This window comes from Trachurus japonicus, chromosome 15 (assembly GCF_045865225.1).
Source record: "Trachurus japonicus isolate A0001 chromosome 15, Traja_1.0".
Lineage (NCBI taxonomy): Eukaryota > Metazoa > Chordata > Actinopteri > Carangiformes > Carangidae > Trachurus > Trachurus japonicus.
Window position 1 is genome coordinate 16,927,912 of NC_140921.1, and position 25,731 is coordinate 16,953,642.

At 42.8% G+C, this 25,731-nt stretch overlaps 1 protein-coding gene and 1 long non-coding RNA gene across 3 annotated transcripts in view; both read left to right on the forward strand.

Moving 5' to 3' along the window:
* Window positions 1-2,924: 2,924 nt before the first annotated feature.
* On the forward strand, window positions 2,925-9,406 carry LOC146973456 (uncharacterized). 2 transcript variants are annotated; one of them, XR_015037759.1, is made up of 4 exons: window positions 2,925-3,226; window positions 3,474-3,588; window positions 4,579-4,690; window positions 9,025-9,406. It is a non-coding gene; the product is annotated as an uncharacterized LOC146973456 (long non-coding RNA). The 2 variants fall into 2 exon arrangements; XR_015037758.1 differs by lacking the exon at window positions 4,579-4,690.
* Window positions 9,407-18,853: 9,447 nt separating this feature from the next.
* The window catches only part of lzts2a (leucine zipper, putative tumor suppressor 2a), a 45,157-nt gene continuing 38,279 nt past the window's right edge, over window positions 18,854-25,731 (forward strand). The window contains exon 1 of the mRNA XM_085800037.1: window positions 18,854-19,191. The gene's annotated coding sequence lies outside the window, so the exon portion shown is untranslated. The remainder of the gene's footprint in view (window positions 19,192-25,731) is intronic.

A 25,731-nucleotide genomic window follows, 5' to 3' on the forward strand; every position in this document is an offset into this window, starting at 1 on the left:
CAACAGGAAAAAAAAAACAACCCAAACATACAGCAGACGTGCTGAATCCTGTGACGACATTTAAGAAGAAAATGCCACCTCAATCAATGCAGCTTTTTCTAAAGAGCAACCATTCTTACTTTAAATCTGAGCCTTTTGAGCTGATCTTTCACAAATGCCACAGTCACTGCACATAACACCCACAGATTTTTCCATCATCCACCTTTTCCGTCATGTTCCTGGGTGAGAGGGCAACACCCAGCTCTCAGACAATAATACGCTGCTTATATTATCAGCAGCACAACAAAACACCCATAGACAGGGCACATAAGCACAGCCAAGGGGTGATTTGTAATAGTGCCAGATACCTGCAGTGCGTACACCTTGACAGGTGATTAACAAAGTGTCACGGGTTGTGTGTTATTTACGTAAGGCTGCCTCTGTTTAATCAGGGTCAGCAGGAAGAGCTTGTTCTACCTCATGAGTGGCAGATTAGAATATTTTCATTTCACTCACGTAAATGTGTGGATAAAATAATAAAATAAATGCTGCTGTGCCTATTTTCCCCATCAGCTGTACTTCGAGGGTAGTTCTTATTACAAATTACTGATATGCTAAAATAGGACAGCAGCAGTCCGTCCTGTTGTTTTGTGAATTCATGGATAATTTCACCTCATCAGGCTTCTGAAAACAGGGAGAATAAGAAGGACTTTATTGACCAAGATAAAAAAAAAAAATGAACAGACAAATGCAACACAAGCCAAACGGTTGTGTAGAGTGGCTTTGTCGTGCAGGGTTTGTTAAATCTTTTCTGTGAATTGATGAAACTCTCTGCGGAGATTACCATCTGAGATAACAGGCCTGTTTCCATCAAACTGTACCAATAACATTATGTAGGTTGTAGCTAGTGAAGATTAGATGTGGAGTTGAGATAAGAGTGAAGGAGGTGAGATAACACTCAGCCTGGGAGGTTCAGTTTTCAGCAAAACATTCCCAAAGCTCATTTGGTTTAATCCTTTTAGTTTACCCCAACTCAATTTTCATTATACATACACAACTCATAAAAAGTTAGGGATTTTTGACTGTAGTGGAGTTTGCAGCGCGTTTTTCTTAATGTGTTGTGTTGTGTTGTGTTGTGGAGTTTGCAGTGCGCTTTCCTTAATGTGTTGTGTTGGCAACCCCCTCACGGCCACCGTAGAAATTTATGGAAAATGTAAAAAGTTCATGCTACAGTGATATTATATCATGGAAGTACAGTAGGTCATTTAAGTAGAAGTATAGGATGGTAATTTCTTCATCTCAAACAATGTATTGAAACAAAAGATAACAACAGTGGTGGGTATACTGCACAAAAAGAAAAGGCCAGTGTCTAAATCCATTTGTCATGTGACCAGAGGACGTCCTCTTCTCTGTCTTTCTATGACTCTTCCAGTCTCTCTGTGTCTCTGTTGCAACCTGCCGATGACTCTCTGTGACACTCTGAGCCCAGTGGCAACTTGTTTGTGTCATCTTGGTCTTGTGATGTGAACTTGTGAACAGCACGATGAAGAGGACTGTATAAATACAAACTGTCATTGAACCAGAACATTTAGTGGTGGATTAAGGGATCAGACACCTCCTTAGAGAACAGCATGTTATGTTATAACTACTGAAACACTGAACAGTTGGACATATACGTACATTCAAAAATTTTGAGAAGGTCAAATTAAGTTCACCTGTAAAGGATATAGTGCATTTTAGGTGTATTCTGAAATGTCATCCTAAAGCAGAATATATGATTAAATATAATCAAACATAGTCTTTTTTTAAATACTTCAACTCTCAAATAAATAATAAACTGACTATATGAAATAATACGCTCAAATGGAGAGGCAAGTTAATTAAAAAAGTAATTCTGCTTCATTGGCTAAAAGTACAGGGCTCTAACTCTAATGTCTCTAATCATTAATGAACTCAAAGCTGTCTTGTTGCTCTTTGTGTAGCGCTCCATCTAATAGACATTTCCTGTCAAGTAACTTAATCCAGGATTAAAACATCTGCTCTATTTCTGGATTAGATTTAGATCTTTGAGGGGAAAAAGGATTTCAATGCACTTTTCTTTCTTTCTTATGAATCCAGGCTGTAGATATTTGATAAATACCATCCCAGGAGAGATAGATGAAAGGGCCCTGACAGACGAGGATGGAAAAAAAAAAGATTTTAGCTTCCAGACATTAATCATATATCAAGGTAACCTTCAGTGAGACGGAGTAGAAAGTGTTGGGAGGTGTAGGAATCATATCGGTGTGGCTGATAGTTCCCACTCCTCTTCTTTGCCTGGTTTCTCTGTTGTTCTTCATTCTCCATTACACATCAGCAGCAGTGTTTTCATGTTTGTCCGAGAAGATTTGATAAGGAACTAACCCTAACCTATAACCAAGTGAGTGTGACCTGATTAAATCACAGTCACGGCAAATGTCATATGTATCAGGGGACAAAAGCATTAAACCTGGAGAACAGGCAAACAGCTTCCTGGTGATTATCTATCCATTATTGTGCAAAACTGCCAAATACACTCACTGCTTGACGTCTCATGTTTCATGTCCAAAGGTTAACTTCTAACCGACTCTTTCCCCACACGTGCCCATCAAACCTCCAGCCGACATCCCACCAATCTCCATTTGATGCCTGAATCTTTGCTGCTTTGAAAATATCACACGGACAGACTGGATGTGGTATTAGGTTGTCTGACAGTCCGGATGAATTAAGAGGATCTGGAGCCTATGGTGAAGTACAGTACAGCTTAGCAGCTGGGACGAGGCGACAGTGTCGTCTTTAAGTCCTTCACTGTGGTCTCACATCCAAATAAAATGGATAAACAAAACCAAAAGTGTGCATCCGTTCCATGTGTAGATTTAATGAAAACACTGAGTACAGTGTCATTTCTGTGTGCAGAGCTTGTCACTACTATGGAAAGCCTGTCTGTTAAACTGACAAAGCAAAGTGTGTCACACTGCACTTTTCTTTCCCCCAAAACAAACAGATACTGTTGCTGGTTCATACAAACAAGCAGCATTTTGCCTCCTCCCGGACCGGTTTGACACCAGAAAAGCCACGCGCCTCTGCTGTCACACACCCAACACTTCCATATCAATCAAACCTTTATCTGCCTCCTCCACACGGCCCGACCAGCTCACTGTCTGTCTGTCACTGTTTCCGGAGACAAGACACATGCCTGTCAAAGTCAGACAGGATGCAGATAAACCAGGTAAACCTGTGCAATACTATGAGATTTGTTCCAGGAACCCTTGTGAATGAACTGGGTTGATTACAAGAGTTTAAAATCAACAATCTTGCATTTACACAGCTTTATTGCTCAAATTCAAATGTGAGATAAGACAATAAGTGGTAAATTGAGAATGTTTTCTGTCTGTTATTTCCAGCAGCCAACAGAATCAATGCAAAAGGAGATTTCTCAAAACAAAAGAGTGCCCTGTGGCTTTGTGTTTACGCAGGAGGAAGTAACAGGAGAAGGAAATCAGAGCTGTGGCCACTGGGGAGGACGCAGAGACACACCCAGGTAGCCGTGTCCTAGTCACCTGGACGATCAGCTTGACGACTACATTCTCAGTGAGACACCCACACACACACACTTACTCATCACAGCATCCGAGTTTCGCAAATGTTTCAGAGATTTCACTGCAGATGGATGTTTTGATTGCAGCTCACTGCAGTTTCACTTGAAACTGAGTACTAACACTGATACTAGCTTCTTCTTTCATGTTCTTCCTCTCCCTTCTCATCATATCTAACAATTAAACTAATCCTGACAAATCTGCTGTATGCAGATGTAAAGAGGATTCACAGACCAACGGCCACTGAGACAAATATCCTGCCTGCTGTGTCAGGGACAAAGTGTCTGATCTTTGACTTTTGGACTTTGGAAATATTGATAGTGTGTAAACATCCTCCAGCTTGGCGCACATATCTTGTTTGCCTTTGATGTTTCAAACTAGACAAACAGAAGAGAGCACTCATTTTAAACCGGGCCCTATGGGAGTTTTGCTCCATGCTGCGCTTGTATGTTCATTGTGTGTTACTCAGTAATTAGTGTTTTTCTCTCTGTGTGTATGTGTGTGGGTGTTTAAGTATGTGTGTGTTTTCTATATGGCTTTGAACTGTTTTACCCTTTGGACACTGATCTCGCTCCCTGACGCCTTATTATCACACCAGTGGCGCCACCTAGTGATTTCTTTATTTGCAATAACCTCAAATGCACTTCTGCTGTGCACCACTGGAGGTCACAGCCAGTCTGTTTATGGAAAATCCTCATAGCATCATTCACCCACTATGAACTGTCAAATCAATAGCAAATATACTAGATTATAAGATCGAATGTTGTAAAAATGAGTCTATAAATAGTAAGTTTCCTTTGAATCCAGCACATTTATTCATTTTAAATAGTTTTTTCTATGTCGTCATGAACACACTGCAAAGTCTGAGGTCAGACATCTGGGGAGATAATCTGAAGGAGACAAAACAATCTGAGATGTATGTGATCTAATTGTGTGTCCTGGATGTGTATTACTATTAACTGTGAGTTTTCCTACTTGACTAAAGCTTTCCCTGCCTGCCTGCTGGATGACATCTGGGCTGCAGGAGCAGGATTACCTCTCTCTATATGTTTGAAATAAGGCTGGACTGTGGCACAGACGTGGGTCATACGTTCTCAGTAAGTGAGGAAAAAGACTTTGTTTCAACCTGAATGGCACAGCTAAAGATTTATTTTTCCTTCATGAGATTCATTCAGATTATGGCAGATAAGCCTGAGATGATTTCCTTGGATTGTGTGACCGTTCCCTATAAGGCAAACACAAACCCCATCTGGCAAAATAGAACTAGGCTGCAGGTTGGCAATGGTGAGTGAAAGACCGCCCTTGACCCACAAAACCTGGCATCCATCCTTCATGTCAGCAAGTGTCCAGTCTGATGAATGTGTCAGTGAACAACAGTGGCGCTGAGCTCCTGCCAGCTCCAGAGGCGCCGTTCCATAGCAGAACCGAAACCTCTGACCTTCCTGCCCGAATAGAAAATGCCCCTCAGGGAATACAAGAAATTAAACATTACATCAACCATTGTCACTATGAGGGAACTCAGTCTTGTATTTGGAAAAGATTTCACACACAATCAGAGCTCAGAGTTTAAGAATAAATAAGGAAAGCACCAAAAATGAGACATGTTGTTTTGCAGCCGGTGCAGCAACAAGTGACAATTGCAGGGCAGTATTGAATAGCAAAACAACACAACTCAGTGACGCAAGGGGTGGAAGAAGCAAATCCAACATTTTTTATCTAAACAAAGAGAGAATTTCCTAATGAAAAATGAAAAATAATCAACAACAGTAAGAGTTTATTGCTCAGGAATGTACTGCATAAACAGCACATAAGTGTTATCAGCAGAATAAGCTTTAAATATCACATTTGCATGCAGTGAAAAGCACAAGTCGGGAAAAGCCACTAAACTGACTCAGCAACATCTGTTACAGTGATATTTAAAGTATATTTTTTGGCTTTTCATGCCTTTATTCGATAGGACAGTTGAGAGTGTGACAGGAAATGGGAGGCAGAGATGGGGGGAATGACATGCAGGATAGGGCCGTCCGACGCGGGACTCGAACCGGGGCCGCCTGCAGCGAGGACTATAGCCTCAACACATGGGGCGGGTGCTGTACCAACTGAGGTAAACACCGCCCTGTTACAGACAGTGATATTTAGACAAAAGCACTGGTTTACATCTGAGCAACTGGTAACACCAAGTCATGCTGGACTTTGTTTTATTGCTCATAGATTTAACTTTTAATCCATTAATCTTCTTTAAGTGTGTGTTGGCTGTGAAGGAGCAATCAGTACAGAAGGAGGGCGATAGAAGTAAAACTCCTCTAATGAGAGAGGAAGTGATTGTTAGTAAGGACATAGTGTTGCAGATAAATTAATTTGCCATTAAGTTTAACCTTATTTGCAGCGTAGTTCAGCCTCGAGACTCCACCTCCCTAACTGGAGAAGTGAAGCAGGTGGCTGGTTAACTGACTGGAAAGCTCCAATGTTGAATGGTGCGTACACCACCCATACATAAATTCAATCTTCCAAGCCCAATATCAAACGCTTTCAAACTGGTGTGAGCGTAAATGAGTAAGACTTGATACACACACACACACACACACACACACACACACACACACATACATACACACGCACATTGAATCTGTCATGGGGTCCCAGCTCTTGTTTCACTGAGTGTGAAACACAATCAACAGCAGGAAGGAAAGGCAATTTCAGGCTCCAGCGACGGGAACACTTGTCTGTGTTTCAGTGTCATTCTTGTTTAGGGTGAATGAAGGAGTCAGATATTATGTGTGTGTGTATGTGTGGGCGCAGGCATGTGTGTGTGTTATTTCTGCTGACTGGCACCAATTCTCAACTCTCTCCATCATTTTGTCCCACCATTCATTGGAGGCACATGTTGCTGGTGTCAATACGCTGTCAAATTATTTCTCCTGAATAATCTTTTCTCCTGACGTTTCTGAATAACAGTGATGGTGAGTGGAGGAGACACCGGTCTGACAGCCATCTTCTGTCACACTCACATTCAATCAGTGTGTGTTTATTTTTGTTTCAAAATCTCTCTTGTGGTAACCTCATTCAGCACTTAATAGTACATTAGTAATATGTGATATGTCATGACATAACATGACATGACATAAGATAACATGAGCATAACATGACATGATATGACATGTCATGATATGTCATAACATAACATATAACATAACATAACATATCATAACATAACATAACATAACATAACATAACATAACATAACATAACATAACATAACATAACATAACATAACATAACATAACATAACATGATATGTCATGACAACATGACATTGTCATGTTAGCAGAGGACTGGTCCTCGGACTTGCAGGCAAAATGGTGGTTTTATAAAAGAACAAAAGTAATCAAAGGAATCCACAGAGAAAAACACAATAATGGGAACATGGGAATACAGGACATGGACAACATAGGCAACAACACAGACGATCCGACAAAGACAATGGGAAAAGACTGAGGTTAAATAAGGAGAAACAAGGCACAGGTGGGAAATCAACCCAGGTGAGACATGTTACTGTAGGTAATCACATGAGAGAGAGAGAACAGGAAGACAAGACAGTAACTTCAAAATAAAACAAGACCTAACAGTCATACAAGAGAGCATCCTGCATTTACTTGCTGCTGAAAGTAAAAGTACAAAAATAGCATGATCGATCATGTATTTGAGTAAAGGTAATCATTGTTCTAGCTGGTGTACAATAATCAGCTGAAACTATGAGTATCTGTCCTGGATTGCCTGGTGATAATAGTAACTTTATCGTGTTTTGCAGCAAACCGTGAATGTAGGCAGGTTCATGTGTTGAATTTTACTGTCTGATTTTTCACTGAGACCGCTGGGAAGAGACTGGCAGATATTTCAAAAAGGGGAATTCAGGCCACATAGATTCAGAGAGTGAAACGCAGTCTGCTAATGAAAACCCCTTACGAGAGACAAGAGCTCCAGAACGAGCAAGTAGGTAAACCTCAGGCTGAGCTGGGTTTTGATGAATAAAAAAAGAAAAGAAAAGAAATAACTGAATAATCTCAAAGAGTCTGGTCCATGTACAACACTGCTGTGCTTACTTTATTACAAAGTGACATTAGTGTTGAGGACACAGTATTAGACCCAAAGACACAATCTGTGGCAGAGTGGTGTTACATCACACACAGACAACAGAGTAGGGCACAGATGACATGGAGATATCAGTTTTAATACCCTCACTGTTTGTGTGTGTGACATGGTGCATGAATGTGTGTAACCAAATGTGAAGGGTTGAGATAGGGCACTGTTAGTTTAGTTGGGTCAGTTTGAGTTCCTAGTTAGATGTAATTAACGTGTGTGTGTGTGTGTGTGTGTGTGTGTGTGTGTGTGTGTGTGTGTGTGTCCTGCAAGACAGAGATGTTTAATTGAGTTAGGAGATCCAGCTCCAATCCTGGATTAAAGCTCATCGCTCCGTGTTTATCTCCCAGTAGACTATCTGAGAGGCAACAGAGGGGTTTGACCCAGTTCAGACACACACACACACACACACACACACACACACACACACACACACATGCAAAACGACAGCATAGCACCAGTAGGAAATGATACGCACACACACATACACACACACACCCCAAACTGCAGCACAGAATAATAAAGAGACCTGTGTGGGTATCACTGCTCTAGTGATTGATTAATAGAAACAGTACCAGGTGTCCAGTCAGCAGGGAACAATTAATGACTCTGTGTGTGTGTGTGTGTGTGTGTGTGTGTGTGTGTGTGTGTGTGTGTGTGTGTGTGTGTGTGTGTGTGTGTGCGTGCGTGCGCATGTGCTTGTGAATCCACTTGTTACCTTCATTTCAGGCTCAGTGATGCATGTTCCTGTGAGATCTGCATTGCAGCAGTTGCAATATCATCAATACCTGGTCGAATAACCAATGATGCAGTTAGTGAAGTGGCTAATGGGAACAACCATCATACTTCGCTGGAGATCCATCTATTTTTATGAGGAAGCAGAAAAGCTATCAACCTTAATCACAGCAGGGATCTGTGGGGATGGTCCTGCATTAGCGCGGCTCACATTAAACGTTAGAGGAGGGATTGAGGAGAAATGTGTGACTGAGCAGAGCGAGTGGCTGTGAGTTACTTTTCTGAAAAATGGCCCCGGTTGTTGCTGCTGCTTGTGTTTTTACTATGTTTCTTTTTTTTTTTTTTTGCTCTGAAAGTGAAGGTCAAACAGTCTCTTGGGTTGATATTAGTGCAGCACTGGACTGAGACTTTTTCTTCTCTTTCCTTCCTGAGCTCTCCTCTCTCTTTCCTTCCTGATCGCGGCTGATGTAAGTTTCTCTGGTGTTGCAGTTAAATGAACCCAGGGTCGACCCTGGGGCCTCAGTAACTACATGAATATGTTCTTTTTACACTCTCCCAGGCCGCCTCATGTGAAGTACTATGAAGATGAAATGATGTAGTCGTCCAGAGAGGCCACTTGGAGCCTTCAAGTCCAGGGCAAACAGAACAAAATAGCTGTGGGGTTCAGTGGAGGACGTGGGAGGAGCATGACAAGCGCGTCCCACCAGAAACTCTGCTGTTGTTCACCGAAAATTGGAGGACGTATGCATGACTTGGCGAGAACTCCTTCATTTTTACACAGAGCAGAGTTCAAGTGGCTGAATTCCAGCAGCTATTAAATAATTCCTAAATTCATGAACCACTGTTGTGTGATTGAAGTTGATTGACCTCAAATCATCTCCAGATTTCCTCCCACTTGAATGGCAATGAGAAATAAACGAGGAGACTAAAACCTCCCCTCATTCCTTTCCAATCCTTGTTTCTGCATTCAGACCCGCCCCGCTTCTTCCTTTGCAAATGCTAATCTCTTATGTAATAATGGTCCACACACACATGCTTTGAATTATTTCTCAGCCCCCCCATTGTAATAACACTTCAATATTTTTATAGCCTTTTGCCATTAAATAGAGCAGCCCTGACTGACCCTGGGCTGTCGAGAAAGAACTGCAACCTCGCTGTCTCCTCTCGCCCTTATCCATGTCCTGAGGGAGAGAAGCTCCTGATCTTTGTTTTTCTTTATGGGAAAACACAGCGTGGACACAAATACAAAATAAAAGAGGGACTCTGAGAGATGCCATCGTAAAAATGCGAAAGAAAGAAAAAAATGGATAAAAAAAACAAAAAGGGTCAGGAGGAAAAGGATGGATGGAGAGCAGAGTTTAGAGACTCTAAAAACAGATGCTCCCCAGACTGGTCCTGTCTCCCCACATTAGTGTAGTGTACTCACTTTCCTCTCCTCTTCTGTCATCCCTCGCTCTTCTGGCCTTTTCTCTACCTCTCACTTGTGCCTCTTAACTCTCAGTCCACTTTATTTTTGCTCCAAACCATCCTGAAACTCTCATCTAGTGCAGTTTTGAACTTTAAAGATTCACAAAGAACAAAATCAGTTTTATTTTATTATGCAACAAAATGATCCACATTCATAAATTCGGGCTTGTGTGCTTTTCCTTCACTTTCAAATGCACATTGCAGTCTTCGAGGATGCTCCTGAATGGCTTTGTCGCCTCCAGCCGTCCACCGACCCCTGACTGTTTCATTGTCTCATGAATAATCCATGTATCTAATAACCTACAAGTCTCAGGGCCTGACATGAGCTTTAAAGCCATGTGAGCCAGTGTGCTGCCAGTTTTGGTCCATTGCTTTGGTCCAGATGGAAATATCTCAACATCTACAAGAAGGTTTGACAAATTTTGCAGATATTTCTGGTTTCCAAGCAGATGATGACCGCTTCACTTCCCTTCACTTTTTCTCAAGTTAAGTCAAGTTAATTTGCGTTTTTGAGTGAAATGTCTCAACAGTTATCAGATGGATTAACATTTGAATGATTATAGCAACCATGTTTTTTACACTTTGACCCAACATAGATCTGAACAATACATTTGTGGGTGTCAAAGTGCTTCTTTTGAAGATACCATAGGCTACTACGACTTACTTTAAAGAGGAACTATGCAGAATTTTTACCAATTGTGATGGTTAAATAAATGACTTGTAACTTGTTATGAGGGAGAATGGAGGCTCTCTACCTTCCACCTAGTGCCTCTTGGCCGAACACCTTACAAGATCAGTGCTACCAACCCGGTGTCCCAGCTCTCGTCTCTGCAGCACCACGACAAAAACATGCCCGTCACCCGTAATCTCTTGTTTATGACAGATAAGACCACACAAATATACACATTGTAATACGTATATGATATAGAAAACAAATGCACATGGCCAGGAGGAGGGTTAGCAAAACAGTGGATAAGCGACCGGATTTGCATATAGTTCCCCTTTAACACTTTCCTTTCAGACTTATCAGGCAGAAATCCCTTATATGTGCTAAACATTCTGGTAATGATGAACGCATATAGCCTAGAAATCTAGACGCACCCTAGCGGCAGCAAATATATTTGCTCCGTAGGTGGGTCTAGAAACAAGTCATAGGAACTTTTTGAGTCTCGAACACCGATTGTGTTCACCAATCACAGCGCTCTATCTGTTTAGAGAGTCGTTGGGCGGGCTTAACGCGATGACGACATACATTTTAATTGGCTTGTCAGGCTAACGTCATCCTGCTCTTTGCTCTGATTGGTCGTAGCGCTACCCTATCGCGTGCAGAGGCAGTTTGAAAGACAGCCTTCATCCCGCCCCCTGGATTGAGCCGAGGTCTACCGGTCATTGCCAGACTATACATTTTACTGTAATGATATAGTCTGGCTTGTCAGGCTAGAACGCATACACATTATCCAAATGTTTGTGTTAAATTAACAAATCACTTTACCGATCCCAGCGCATACATAATGTTTTGAGTCGCGCCAGGTCAAAGGTCAGGTTCAGGTACAGGACATGTTCTTGCATTACTTTGGCAGGAGGTTTGAACCTGAGTCTTTAATTTGAAAGGCAGCCTCCACTCCCTGTCATTTCAATACACACATACAGAAAGAGAGATGGACATAAACACACTTTGTGCATCCGCCTGCTGTGAAAAACAAAATAGCTACGCATGACTCACACTTGTGTTGCTCAGGGTTCAAGGACTCTGCGACAACATTTATGGCAACTACCGTGGCGTTAGCTGGGCGCACTGTCTAGATGAATGGCTGTGTGTGCATATGTGTGTGTTTACGCACATCTGCTGAGTGTCTGGAGACAGTCACGCTGTTTGCATCACCTCAGCCAATCCAGACATTTCCACAGCTGCTGTTTCAAACTAAGACCCCTCATTCTGTTTTCAGCGCCGCCGTGCATCTGTCTGCATGTGCGAAGAGACATTTGCAAGTATTACAAGTATGATATTATACTGTATGTGGTGTGAATGAGTGCAGGGACAGAATCGCCAACTCTTTGTGTCGTGATCCTCACACATGTGACAGTGTGAAAAGGTGTGTGGAGGTGATTTAAGAGCTGTGCCGTCCTGCTGCCATGTCCTTGACTTGTTCTGATATTAGAAACATGCTGGTGGCCTGTTGTGGCAGGAAGCAATGAGTTACCAACTATCAACATGTCACTGTCCAACCTCCAACATGTCACAACCCTGGAGCACATGTTGTACCTGCATTTGAAATCTGTAAAATACCAAAAAAGTGCAAAATGTAAAATGTAAAAAAGGAAAAAAAAAAAGCAAAGCTGTATTTACAGTCTAAAATTATGCATGATGGATTTATAATTGGAGTCAAGTGAAGAAATGTATTAAGGTCGGTGGACAAATGCATCTGGTCCTGATTCAGACATTTTAAAGGTCAGAAATTTTTGAATCCACTGAGGTCAGTGAGGCACAAAATGCTGTTATTCACGCGGCACTGATGGCAATGAGCAGAAACTTATTACAAGGGTTTGCAGTATGTAAAATCACAACAACTTTGCAGAATGTTACGTAACTTTAGCTTCTTTTTTTTCTCCAGTGTTCTCATTCACCATTCCTCAAATGTGCAGTAATCTCATCATTAACCTGCAGGGATGGACCCATTTTCCCGTAGCCAGATTTACACAACATGACAGTGAGCTGCCTGCAGCCTTCGCCTGACTAAAATAACCATCTGCACTGAGTTCTCGGGGACACGTGCGGCATAATTCACTGCCACTTACTACTAACTACTAACACAGACACACACATGCATGCTTTAATCAGGCTCAGTACTCCTACCAGGAGAAATCAGAGCACAGCATGGTTTCATTTTGTTGAAAATACAAAACTGTAAACTAAACAACAGTTACTGTGCATGTGAGCATTAACTGGCCTCATCAGCTGGGGTGCTTGCGTGTGATTTTGTGTGTGTGAGTAATTGTGACACTGGTGACATTTATGGGCACTCCATAGGGAAAGGTCAGGCCATTTCTTTTCTATTTGCCTGCCATGTATGTGATCTGTGAATAAACACTTCCAGTAGGCTACGGCTCCCTTGACAGCACATAATACCATAGACTCTCTCCTGCATGCAGTGCTGCACTGTGCGTGTGTGAAAACACAATGCATGCAGAAATGTGGGAGGGGAATAAATCTTGCATAAGCATCTGAGATTAAGATGCTGCTGCATGAGATACTGCAGCAACTTCAGGACACTAATGAACTGAGGAAGTTATGTTCACTATAGTCTCTTTACGCTATAGTGCAGTAAAATATATTCCTAAATATACTGTACCACCAAGATCATGTCAGTGTGTATGCATATTATGCACGTGAAGTCTCTAGTATGAACAGAGAGTAAGATTAAGTCAACTCAACCTGCCGTTATGCTACATAAAGAAATTAAACCTTAAATCTAAAAGCACTTATCCCATGCTCACACTCTGCATGTCCAAATATGTCTGTGGCAGCTTCTCTCTAGTTACTATGACATTTACTTGTTTTTTTTCCTCCCATATCAATAAAGTAGGATTATAATTGCTCCCCTTTGAAGTAGCTGTTTAAATAATCCAGGGAGGATTGCTCTTGGCATCCCATTTTCAGCTCAGCGAGAAAAATGAGCCTGAAAAAAAAAAGTGAATCTGGAGGTTGAGGCTGAGAAGCAGAGTTGGCTACAGGAGGTAGTTAGCGTTAATCTGGTGGCCTGCAAACCTGCTCCGCTGTGATTAGTGCTCACGGTGCGCAGAGTGTATTCACATCACAGAGAGGTAAGAATAGGGATGATTTCAAGATAGCGTTACTTAAAGGGCACTTCAACTTTAGCAATGCCCTACGTTCCCCAGAGTTACATTCACATCCACTGAGTGAGTAAAACCTCATGGCATCCATCTGTGGGTTGTGTTACACACATGTCATATGGGAAGAGAGCAGTGTGTTCATGACCGTGATAGAGAAGAAGTTAAGATGATTCTTCCTGACTGAATTTTGAATGTCAAAAGGAAAAGTCCAACCTTAGTGTTTCCAGGTTTTCTGGTATGACACACTACTACAGGGATGTCACTGCAGTTGAAATGCCAACATTAGGTCACATCATTTACGTGTATTCAACCAGAAAAATGTGCGCCAAAACAAATAAAAGATCTAGAAATGTAATGTCTCTTTTTGAAAATATATTATATTAGAGACTGAACTTCTTTAAATGTGGAACAATTCCACATGTCCTCATTTTCCAAATGTTTTTAAGTCGAATTTTATGTCACTTTGTGGGGATCTTTTGTATTCACAGGATATGTTAGTAGTGTTTAAATTTAGAAAAAAGAATGTGGCTTCCTGAAACATGGATATGACCACAGGGTCGGTTTTATTCCATGGAGAACAATAGCTTCAGGTCCTGCTTATATAGGCTAACAGTGTCTTGTTTGGAGGACCTTGACTGGAAAATATGAAATAATGCATCCATTGATTCATACAGTGATGCAAACAGAGAGTGTGACTTTCATGCAGTCAGAGCAATTTCACAAGTACACAATTGTCTTTCTAAACATGTTGTGGTTGCATTTATGCATTTAACATGAGTAGCAATAATATCTTCCTTGTATGTCAGGGTCTCGTTGAGGTCAGAGTTGGGCTACAGTGCCACTGTAGCTGGGGATGGGTGAACATATGGGACAGTTGATTAAAATGTATGAAAGTGCATCAGAGGGAGAATAAACAGAGGATCAAAAGAGGTGGCTGGCAAGTGAATAAATTATCAATGTGGTTATTTTTGTTGCGCAGACACATTACTAATGAGAAAGTGTAGAATAACCGTATTAAATAATCATTGTCTGTGCATGGTTTGAGTGAGTTTACGCCGTTATAGCTCTGACTGTGTGTGTTTCACTGAATTAGATAGGAACTGGGCTGTCATATTGGTTTACAAGACCAACCTTGACAGCAAAGACGCGAGAGGCTCTGAACAGACAGCAGTATCAAAACAGAGATGAAGCTGTTTTCTGCCCCAGTTCTCTGCTTCCCAGCCACACTGATTCTCCTTGTAGACAAAGAATTCAATATTGGATGAGCTTGCAGGCTCAAACCAGAGCGGGAATCCGAGGGAATAAAGTGTTTCATGCTACACTGCACTCTCCCGATTCGGCCATTATGGAAATATGTAAATAAACCTCCACAGAGCGCTGGACGAGATTGGAGGGCCCTAATTGGGAACATGACAAAGATGCCGGAGTCCCTTTTTTTTTTTAAAGGGCCTAAACAAAGAGAATGGCATTATTCAAAATCCCACGGTGTTGTTTTGTTTTTGGAGATTCATCATGGGCACACTTTGAGCTTCATTGTTTATTGAACAGCTAAAATTCATCCACATGGCAAATGAGGCATAAACTATGCATGAGTCACTAAACACAAAGGTTGAACAAGTAAAGAGAGCTTTATGTTGGGATGTTAAAAAAAAACAAAAAAACAAGTGATGCACTTATACTCTAGAAGAAGGACGTCATCAGGTTCTCGTGAATAATTTTAGAAGCTGGGTGCTCTTTGATATCCCTGAATCATGTTGAGGCTGGGGGGCGGGGCTTCGGTCAAGTGTCTGGTGGTGGGTGAAGACCCTGAGGGGACAGAGCATGTGTGAGTCATATGATCCAGGCTTTGAGCCTTCACACAGACATCTACGGATAGACAGACCAAAGCGGATTGGAAACAAAGGCTCGCAGTGTATTATTTCTGCAGAGGCATGAGCGTGAGGAATTCTCCATTAATCTGTTTCATCTTGTTTTATGAAGCTGTTAACACCAAACTGTGTGTGAGATGTATCAGTTGGGTTGTTTCTCAGAGCCCCCCCTCTGGGACCCCTATGCTTGCTCTCATGGAGCTGCTGGAGGCGTAGAAGTACTTGACTATCGCAGCATGTGTGTACTGTATATTGTAGCTACACTTAGATTGTACTAGAGCAGCTGAACAAGAAACAAACAGCTGAAGTGAGGAGGCAAATGTTGTTACATAATGTCTGGAGTTAGAGTCAGGGGATCATAAAAGTTATTACTCTTCATCCACTGGGGAACATGAATATGTGCACAAGATTTCATGGGAATCCATCCAATAATGGCTGGGATATTTTACAACCAAAGAATCAAAAACAAAATGTCAACATCATCACGGTGCTGTTGGAAAGGTCAGAGGAGCATCAAAGTTATTACAGGTAATCCTCTGGGGAAAATGAATGTGTGTTCATCCTCAGGACTAAACTGCTGAACACAACATTTTGGCAAAAACGTGACCAATAAAAAAAGAAAAAAGGCAATGTGGGATGGCTGGGAGGGAGGGTCTTTCACTCACTCTCGGTTATTATGAAATAAACAGTCTCGTACAAAGGTGACATCCTGCCAAGGGCAAGGACTCTCTCTTTGTGTGCACTTGAGCACACAGGGATCTGTGCAAGCATGCACACAGCTGCAGCAGTACACACACACACACACACACACACACACACACACACACACACACACACACACACACACACACACACTTTGCATATTATGTAAGAAGACAATAAGCTAACAGGGCTTTTGTGATGCTGGGAAAATGAGGGACAAACACAAGGCCCAGAAATGTTCAACTTTGATCTTCTGAAGTTCAAAAAGAAGAAGGAGAAGAAAGAAGAAAAAAACTCCACCCACCCCAGTCTAATGATGCAAACTCCAATGAGACCCCACTGGGGGATAAGGAGAGGCTGCAGCACATTTGCACGTTTCATTTCAGCTGGAAATCATATTAGCAATGCGGGCTGCCGAAGCCTGAAGTTCAAATGAACCATGGAAACGATTTAAAGGAGAAAAGGATTGAGAAAGGAAAGGCTGGCGTGGTAGAGTGGGGGTGGGGGTGGGGGTGTTGGGGCTGGTAGTGAGGTTGAGTATGGCAGAGAGAGACAAGATGGAGCTCATATACAGTTGGTGCAACGACAGACAGTAGGTAGGTGATGTGGGATTATAGAAAAAAAGAAAAGGAGCAGAGGTGCTTGACAGTCTGATGGGGAGAGAGGAGGAGCAGCAGGAGAGTCAGGGCGGAGGTGGGTGTGTGTGTGTGGGGGGGGGCTGATGGTTACGCACTGGGCATTGGTACAGGAAACAAATTGGTATGTTGTGCGCAGTGGAGGGGAGGTCAGTTGGAGTTCAGCGGCGACTGGGGCTCCTGCCGGCCAAACATCAAAGACACAAGGTGGAGGCTAAACAACTTATCTGCACCATGTTCCAAAATAAAATAAAATCAATCTTTCTTACTTCACATTTTAGCTCTTTACAGTTACAGCGGGTTTTGATCATAATGTTGCAGGTGACTGATCAAATCACATGCGATGAAAACGTTATGCCACCCCACTGATGTATCCATCCTAATGAGCTCTTTAATGTCAGACAGACTCATAAAATATTTCTTAAAAGCAGCAAAAGAAATCGCAGAGAGCCTGATAAAACATCTTTCTTGAACCGTCGTCATTTTTTCCAAGTATTTTTAAGGGAAGTGAGTCAGTGATTTGACTTCGTCTGACATGTTTCTTGACATCTTTTTTTGCTTCTATAAAATTCCTAAAACAAATGAAACTGCCTTGGGAATAAAAATGGGGTTAGGGTTTATCTTAGCTGCTTCTTTTTACCTTTTAATGCAAAGAACCAAATATTGCGCTAAAATAATCTGATTGACTGAAATATTATACAAGCCAAGATATTTGGTTGAAATGGCAGTAATAAAGATGCATCCCATTTCTCCATCGTATAAGGACCCTCAGATAACTCAGATTTTGATTGGTTGGGATTTTACACCTTGAGACCTTGTAGGAAATCAATCCATACATTCCCCCTAAACAAATTAGGTCATTCAAGCATTCATGCAGCTCCCCTTTCATGGATGAATCAGGCAGGTGGCGGTCTATTGTGGAGGGAGGAGAAAACCCCATATTGTGTTTCCAGGGTGTGTAAGTGGACAGCAGTCAGTGGGCGGGAATCTCTCTACCTGAGAGTTCAAAGCGGGCTAGAGCGGAGTAACCACCTGGTTAACCACCAGTTATGAGGACTTACTTTGTCAGTGGAAGACTTTACATAACAGTTGTTTATTTATTTTTTATTAGGAATTCTTCTCAAATTTGACAGAACAGATCAGATGCTGGATACTTCCACCTTTCAGTGTTTTAAGCAGTGTTTAACTTAAATATTAACTTGAACAGTTGCAAGTAGCCTACATCCAGTACGACCAATCTGCTTCTGTAAGTGCAGCTGAGTAACCTACAAAATGAATGAAACAAGAGCTGTGATCATAGACTGTAAAAAGAAGCTGTGATGCATTTAACGCACATTGCAAAAGTCAAATGATAAATAAAACTAATGGTAGCCTATTATATATAGGCTACTTCCTACTAATGGCCCTTTTACTTAAACTACTACTCTAAACTCTTAACCACTTTATTTCCTTTATTCAAGCCAAGAAAGAAAACAGGAAACCCCTAACAGAATTAACATTTGGCTAACAGGGGGCCCCTGATGGATGGGGCCCAAAGGAGCCACTTTCCATATGCAGCCAGTTCCCTCAGCCTTTTTTAACAGATGGCTACACTCAAAACCATCTCTATATTCAATATACAGGCATAAATCAGAATATTAAACCACATAAAGGCACATAGGAGATAAAATGAATCACTCTGCCACTACAAACACCACGTGTCACCGCTCGTCGCAGCCCCCCCCCCGACGCGGAGTCCCTGCCCTTCCTGTCCTTACTGCTCCTGAACCTCACTGTTGTGTTGTGTTGTGGTTGTGGACCAGTAGTGGAGCGAGCAGGGAGGGAGTGAGCCCTCAGCCCGCCCCGCAGAGCAGCAGCAGCAGCAGCAGACCGACCGGGCTCTGCTGGTGACGGCACCAAACACTCACTCAGTCCTGAACCGAGCGGAGCAGCAGCAGCAGCAGCGGCGGCGGCGGGTCTCGGACGTGTTCACGGGAGTCGACCGTACAACTAAAGGAAAGAAAGACACAGAAGAAACGACTTTTTTTTTCTTTCTCTCAGCTGGTCCATGTTTGTTTTTGTGGGTTTTTTCTTTGCAAAAAAAAAAAAAAGTTGCGTCCTCACCGAAAAGAAAAGGCGACCGGATACACGCACAAAGATTGAGTTCACGACTGTTGGAGGTAATATCGCTGCACGGGGCTGGTTGGAAACGTCTTGTCTAAGGTGAGTCAGTGCAACAGTGGGTTTAGTTTTGTGGCTTTGTGCTTTTTAACAAAAAGGTTGAAGCAAAGTTATTGAGTTTGTTAGAGAGCTTTTTTTTCTTTTTCTTTTTTTACCCATGTGGTGAAGAATGAGAAACTTATTTTGATGATGTTGGCTGATTTTTTATTATTTATTTATTTTTTGGAAATCATTCAGAGATTTGTGGACAGTGATGTTAAAATGGAGCTTGGTAGTAGGAAGTTACAGTGTGCTGTGCTCGGCTTAGTCTGCGTGATGCTCTCGGTTACTGATAGTTTGACTTGTCTGAGTGATTAAAGTACTTGAGCATAATCTGTGGCTGATCCACTTGAATGCAGTGACTTAATTTTCCCAGCAGCCCGCCAGTTCCTTCACTTCGTCTTGCACTGGATTCAGCTGTTTTACCTCAGATCTGATAAGAGAGCGAGAGAGAGAGAGAGAGACTGGACTGCTGTGTTATCTCCATCCAGCTGTTTCAGTGAATGCACACACAGACACACACATGCACACACACACTCACACACACTTGCATTTGATCTCTCTTGATTTCTGCAGCTTGTGTGATAAAGACGATGAATTAAGGGAATGTGATGGAATTGGAAAGGTCACAGGCAAGAGAGGGACCTCAGTGCTGCTTGTTTTATGTTCTCAAGGCCTACTTTAATATATCGTCACCCTATTAAAATAATGGCCTAAGTCATTTTTTCAAGTTTTCGGGAAAACACAAAAAACTTTGCCAAATTCAGAGCCTATGATATTTATTAATCATTTCAATCAAAAAGGCCTTGACAGTGGATGACTGTTGACATACATAGAACGTTGTGTGTTAATTATGTAACATTAAAGAATAAAGTGACTTAGGCAATTTTCCGAACATTTTCGGGTGACTTAGGCAAAGTTAAACCTGACTTAAACTGCCCTAACATTCCATAGTACAAACTCAAAACTGAAATTACCTTGAGTTAAATTAACCCCTGTGTGGTATTAGGGTCAAAAATGACCTGGTTGGCACGTTTAAGAGTAGGAAAAACTTAGTAAACAAAATCTTTTGGACTTGAAATTCGATGGCCTGGACTTCCCTCTCCCCAGACACTTCCTCTAGCTCTTCCGGGAGGATACCAATGTGTTCCCAGGCCAGCCGAGTGACATAGTCACTACAGTGTGTCCTGGGTCTTCCTCAGGGTCTCCTTCTGGGGGGGCATGGCCATAACACCTCTTTAGGTAGGCGTCCAGGGGGCATCCGATACAGATGCCCAAGCCACCTCAGCTGGCTCCTCTCGATGTGGAGGAGCAGCGGCTCTACTCCGAGCTCCTCTTGGGTGACAGAGCTCCTGGGCCCTCATTTATCAAACTTGCGCAGGATCTGGTGTAGATTCTGGTGTAAATATCAGTGTACGCCAAGTGTCACGTGTGATTTACTAAAAGTGTGTACGCTGCTGATTTCGGCGTAGAACCGGCGTGGTGGTGATAAATCCGGCGTCTGAAAACGAGCGTCATTTAAATGTCACGCCCCGATATATTCCTGCTTTAGAGGCGTCGCCTTGCCCCTTTTACGACATGGAGACACGGAAGACGGCCAAGAAGACGGACTTTACTGACGTTACCGCGTTGAACAGGGAGAGGGCGGCAACATTAAATATCTGGACATTGATAGATTGATAGATTTTGTGATTGATAAGCGTCATCCCGGTGGATGGAGGCTGCAGACGCACGTGTCACCGACCACGCCAGGAAACCCAGCGATCTCATGAAATGCTCCTGCAGTTTACTAAACACAAGTGACTGAGGAGAAATCAATTGGCATATTACTGCAGCGAACGCGACTTTATGACCATCAGCACCACTGGCATGGTTCGGCTGATGGAGGGATGTGAAACACCGGCCCGATGTCCCGCTGACAGGTCCCGGTGGCGGGGGAAAAAAAAAAAACACTCCGCCGCGGAGATCAGCTGCACCTGGACAGGGAGCGGAGCCCCCCCCCCCGGTGTCCGGCAGAGAGAGAGACTGAGGAGCCGTCCGGTCATGCTCTGGTGCAGGAGATGTTGGAAGTTTGTGTGTGTGATCTAACAATAACAGGTCTGTCTGTCATTGACTGTTTCTGTTACACAGCTGATTAACGAGCATCTGTCACGTCGTGGTTTTTAATTCATCTCAGTTGCTCAAAATAAAAGTCGAGTTAAATTTTCAACACGGACTTGGTTGTAGCGTTTCTCTTTTTTGGCTACTTTTTAACCTTTTATCAATATAAACAACAACAACATGTGGTCCACATCTCCTGCATGTTCTACGCTGGTTCCAAATGTGCGTACACCTGGTCAGAGCTGGCGTGAGATTTGTGCGTACCGTACGCTCACGCTCAGATTAATAAATGCCGATCCTTGCGGTGAATTTGGTGTACACCCATTTTTTTGGTGTACGCAAGTTTCATAAATGAGGGCCCCTATCTCTAAGGGAGCACCCCGCCACCCTGTGGAGAAGGCTCATTTTGGCCGGTTTGGAGGGTAGGAACATAGATGAACTGGTAAATCAAGACCTTCTTTACCGCAACAGACCAATACCATGACCGCATTACTGCAGCCGCTGCACCGACCTGCCTGTCAATCTCGCAGTCCATCCTTACTCATGAACAAAACCCCAAGATACTTAGGCCCAATCCCATTTCTCTTCCCTTAACACTAGCACTAAGAGAGAAGTGTTAGAAGTAAAGATCGTACCCTACGCAATGGGACACCACTTAGCATAGCCGACATGATCACCTATGTGATGCATAGCGACGACGTAGGAGCACTTTCCCTCGCTCTTGAAAGAATTAGGACACACTACCCCTACACGAGAATGTGCAAAACTGAGTGCTTGGGTCAAAATTAAGTGGAAGTGGGTAAAGTGGGACAGGGCCTTAAACTCCTCCACTTGAGGCAGAAACTCTCCCCCAACCTGGAGGTTGAGAACCATGGCCTTGGACTTGGAGGTACTGATTCTCATCCCAGGTACTGAATCGTAATATGTATGTGATAATCCATCGATCAACTGATTGATTATCAAAGGCTTCGTTGAAAACAAATGCACACGACCAGGGGGGATGTTAACAAAACAGCGGAGAAGTGACCAGACTTGCAGATTCACTAAATGATGCAATTTATGAATCGATGAAAGTCGTAAGCCATGTAATAGGGGATTATAAGTATAAGTTAGATGTTACATGTTTATTTTACTTGAAATGTTTGAGTTTAAAATGTTCAATTTCAATTCAGTGAAGTACCAGTGTATGCAGGAAGCTAAAACCACACAAGCGTTAAATTGCCCAAGTCAGACATTTTATCCTAAAGAATCAAAAAGTTTTGACTTAGGCCAAGAATAAAATGGCCTAAGTCACCCTCTTGACATAGGCCATTGTCTTATAGGACATAAAAAGCATGATCCTCTCAACTAAGGATTAAGATTTTTTTACCAGAGGTGGCCAGCATTATCAGGAGATGATTTGTGGCAAAAACTCATTTTCGTCAAAAAATGACTTAGGCCATTATTTTAATAGGGCGACGATATGGATTAGTTTTGAGTTGAACTGGAAGCGTCCAGGGTCTGATTGGATCATAAATAATCCCCACAGGAGCAGATATAAACGCTGAAGGAGCAGCAGCATGCCATGAGACGCCTCTCCATCTCCTTCTCATCTGTTGTGAACTGAACACCACCCTCCCCTGCACGTGATTGATGAGTTGAACTGCTGTGTGTCGTCCCAGCTTGTATAAGGCTACGACTGAATGCAAACATCAAGACAACCGCACACCAATCCAATGCGTGCACATGCATTCGTGAATGGTGCTGCTCCCTCCATATTCCTCTATGTATGCACAGGCCAGTGGCACAAACGGCTCTGTGATGTTAAAGTTGGTGCTCAGGCATCACGCCACCTCACTGGGAGACCCTGCATCATCCTGTCCTGTCACCGCTGCACAGCACAGCACAGGCGAGAGGTTGATGGAGGGAGGTGGAGGAGGGTGGCAGGACACATGCAGAGAGAGAGAGAGAGAGAGAGAGAAGGGGGAGCTGGGGGGGATTTGGTGGTGGTGGGAGGTGATAACCAAGCTGTCAGACTATGAGGATTGCAGCAGCTGAAGAGGCGGACAGAGGGGGTAAGAAGGGGGAGGGAGGGAGGGAGGGAGGCTGCGATGCTGAGGGATCATTTTATCACATGGCTCCTTCACAGGACAAGAAGCCCCGAGGGGGGGGGGGGGGGGCAGCAATGTGTGAGGCAGCCGAGCAAGAGCACGACCAAAGTCATGGTCAATGTGCTCTTGATATGGCATCTAATCCCTAAAAGAGTCTCTGTTCTCTGCTCTTCTTCCCCCAACCTCCATTCATGTTTTCATTGAGTTAACAAATTTGTGTGCGAGTCAAAACTAGAGCGCAGCTTTAGAGGGAGGCTACAATCGCAGCTGATGCACATCTGCCAGCTCGCTCTGAAGATGCTGAAACATTAAAGACACGCCTCCTACTGTTCAAAATGTGGCGGCTTAATTTGCTCATTAGATAATCTCAGCTGAAAATAACACACAAATGTGCACACAGGGGCCCATCTGTGCGTTTGGGAGCAACTCTTACATAAGTGAAGGAAAATCCCACATGAAGCAGCATAAATGAGCTGAGAGAGATGCACAGAGAGAGAGAGAGAGCACAATCTGATCCACACCTGTGATGTTCAATTAGTAAAATGCCTCTCCAGCCATCTGGGATTGAAATGATGACGAGCTGCCATTTAATTTTTGCTGCAGCGATGATGATGATGATGATGATGGCATGGATTGATTGGATGTGATTAAAAGCGTGCAAGCAGCATGAAGGCATGTTTAATTCATTGCCATCCATCATGATGTAACATGGACCCCAAATACCTTACACATCAGAAAACTCCCCCACATACTGCTCCTATCAAAACACCACTGTACTGTAGGTATACTATATGTTTGAGAGGAGCCAAGATCTCACGTGAAAAGCACCGTGGGACCCTGAAATTCCTCCGAGAGAGCCGAGCATGAGCTCAACTGAGATGTTTTCTTAGTTTTGTCTTTCCTCTCCTCCTGCAAGCCATTTCATGTCTTAAAGTTACTTGTCAGACAAGCAGGTCTGTGTGATGTCGTGCTGCAGTTCGGCGATGTCTCCGGCGCAGTTCGTGGGAGCGATGTTGGTTCTGAGATGCAGGTTTTTTGTCTCTGACTTCCCTCGGCTGTGGATGTGTCGAACAGCAGGCGCGTCATTGAGATTTCCGTCAAGAGTTTCTCGCTGTCAGCCCATTAAAACGGGACAAGAGCAGGAGCACAGCAGGGGGGAGACAAGCTGTCAGTCAGACTCAACGCACACACACATGTACACACACAGACTAACAAAGACTTGCCCTGTATATGAAACTGTAATTAGTAGCTGCCTGGGTTTCAGAAACCCTTCTCTTCCTGCGTGTAAAGGCCCATTTTGCTCTGTAAGTGCAGCAACAACATCACTATCAGCTTTTACAGAGTCACTGACTGAGACATTATACAACACATGAACTGAGTGCGTTTTCTATTTTAAAGCTGTAAATTGTCTGTTTATTCATGCAGGTCAGCGCGGAGCATAGAATTAGCAGTCCAAGTCATAAAGCTGAGAGTGAAATGAGTTCTCATTTTCCTCATCATTTACATGAAGCACACTCGCTGTATGTGGTCGACTTGTTGGTGAATTTCAACGACTTGCATTCCAGAGATTTCACTGAGACTAGAAATAAACAAAGTCGTGCAGAAGACCATTCCTCGTGAAGAAAACAGAGTCCGTTTAGAGTTTCTTTTAGAGAAAAAATACTCCTTTAACCTGTCTGCACTGTTAAAGCAGAAACAAATTGCTACCACAATGCCTCTAAAAGCAAGTGTGTGTGTTTAGTTTAGTTTGAGCAGGTTTTAATGTTTACATCTGAACAGTCTTCCTGTGCTCACAGTGCATTTACCAAGAGACAGAAAGATGAAAGAAATCCTAAAAACTACTAGCCCTAACCCAAAAAAGGTAATTTGTGTCTGATTCCAAAAGTGAGTCGATGACAATGGACTCTAATGTTAAAATGTCCAACTTGACAGCGGATATAAACATGATTACAGCTTGGTACAAAAAATGGTTTTGGTCTCTGTGGCTAGTGTCATCATTCACCTGCTCCTTTCAAAGTCATGTTGGGCCCATCTTTGGTTACATATATCTATTGATTTTATTGGAGTTGAGGTAAACTAAAATTGAAATATGGATCCAGTCTAGATACTCAGATATTTGTGTCACTGCTTTATGACTTTCAAACTCCAAAATAAATTGGATATTAAACCAAATGATTTTTTTTCTTTTTTTTAAGTTTTAAACACTGGATTGTTTTACTTATGAAGCAGCATGACACACAAATCAGTCACAGATGTGGTATTGCTTTTTGGCAGCATATGAGATATGTCTTCATTTGTTCGGAGTGCCTCACACGACCTTTAGCTGTTTTCCAACAGATTTCACAACTTTTTA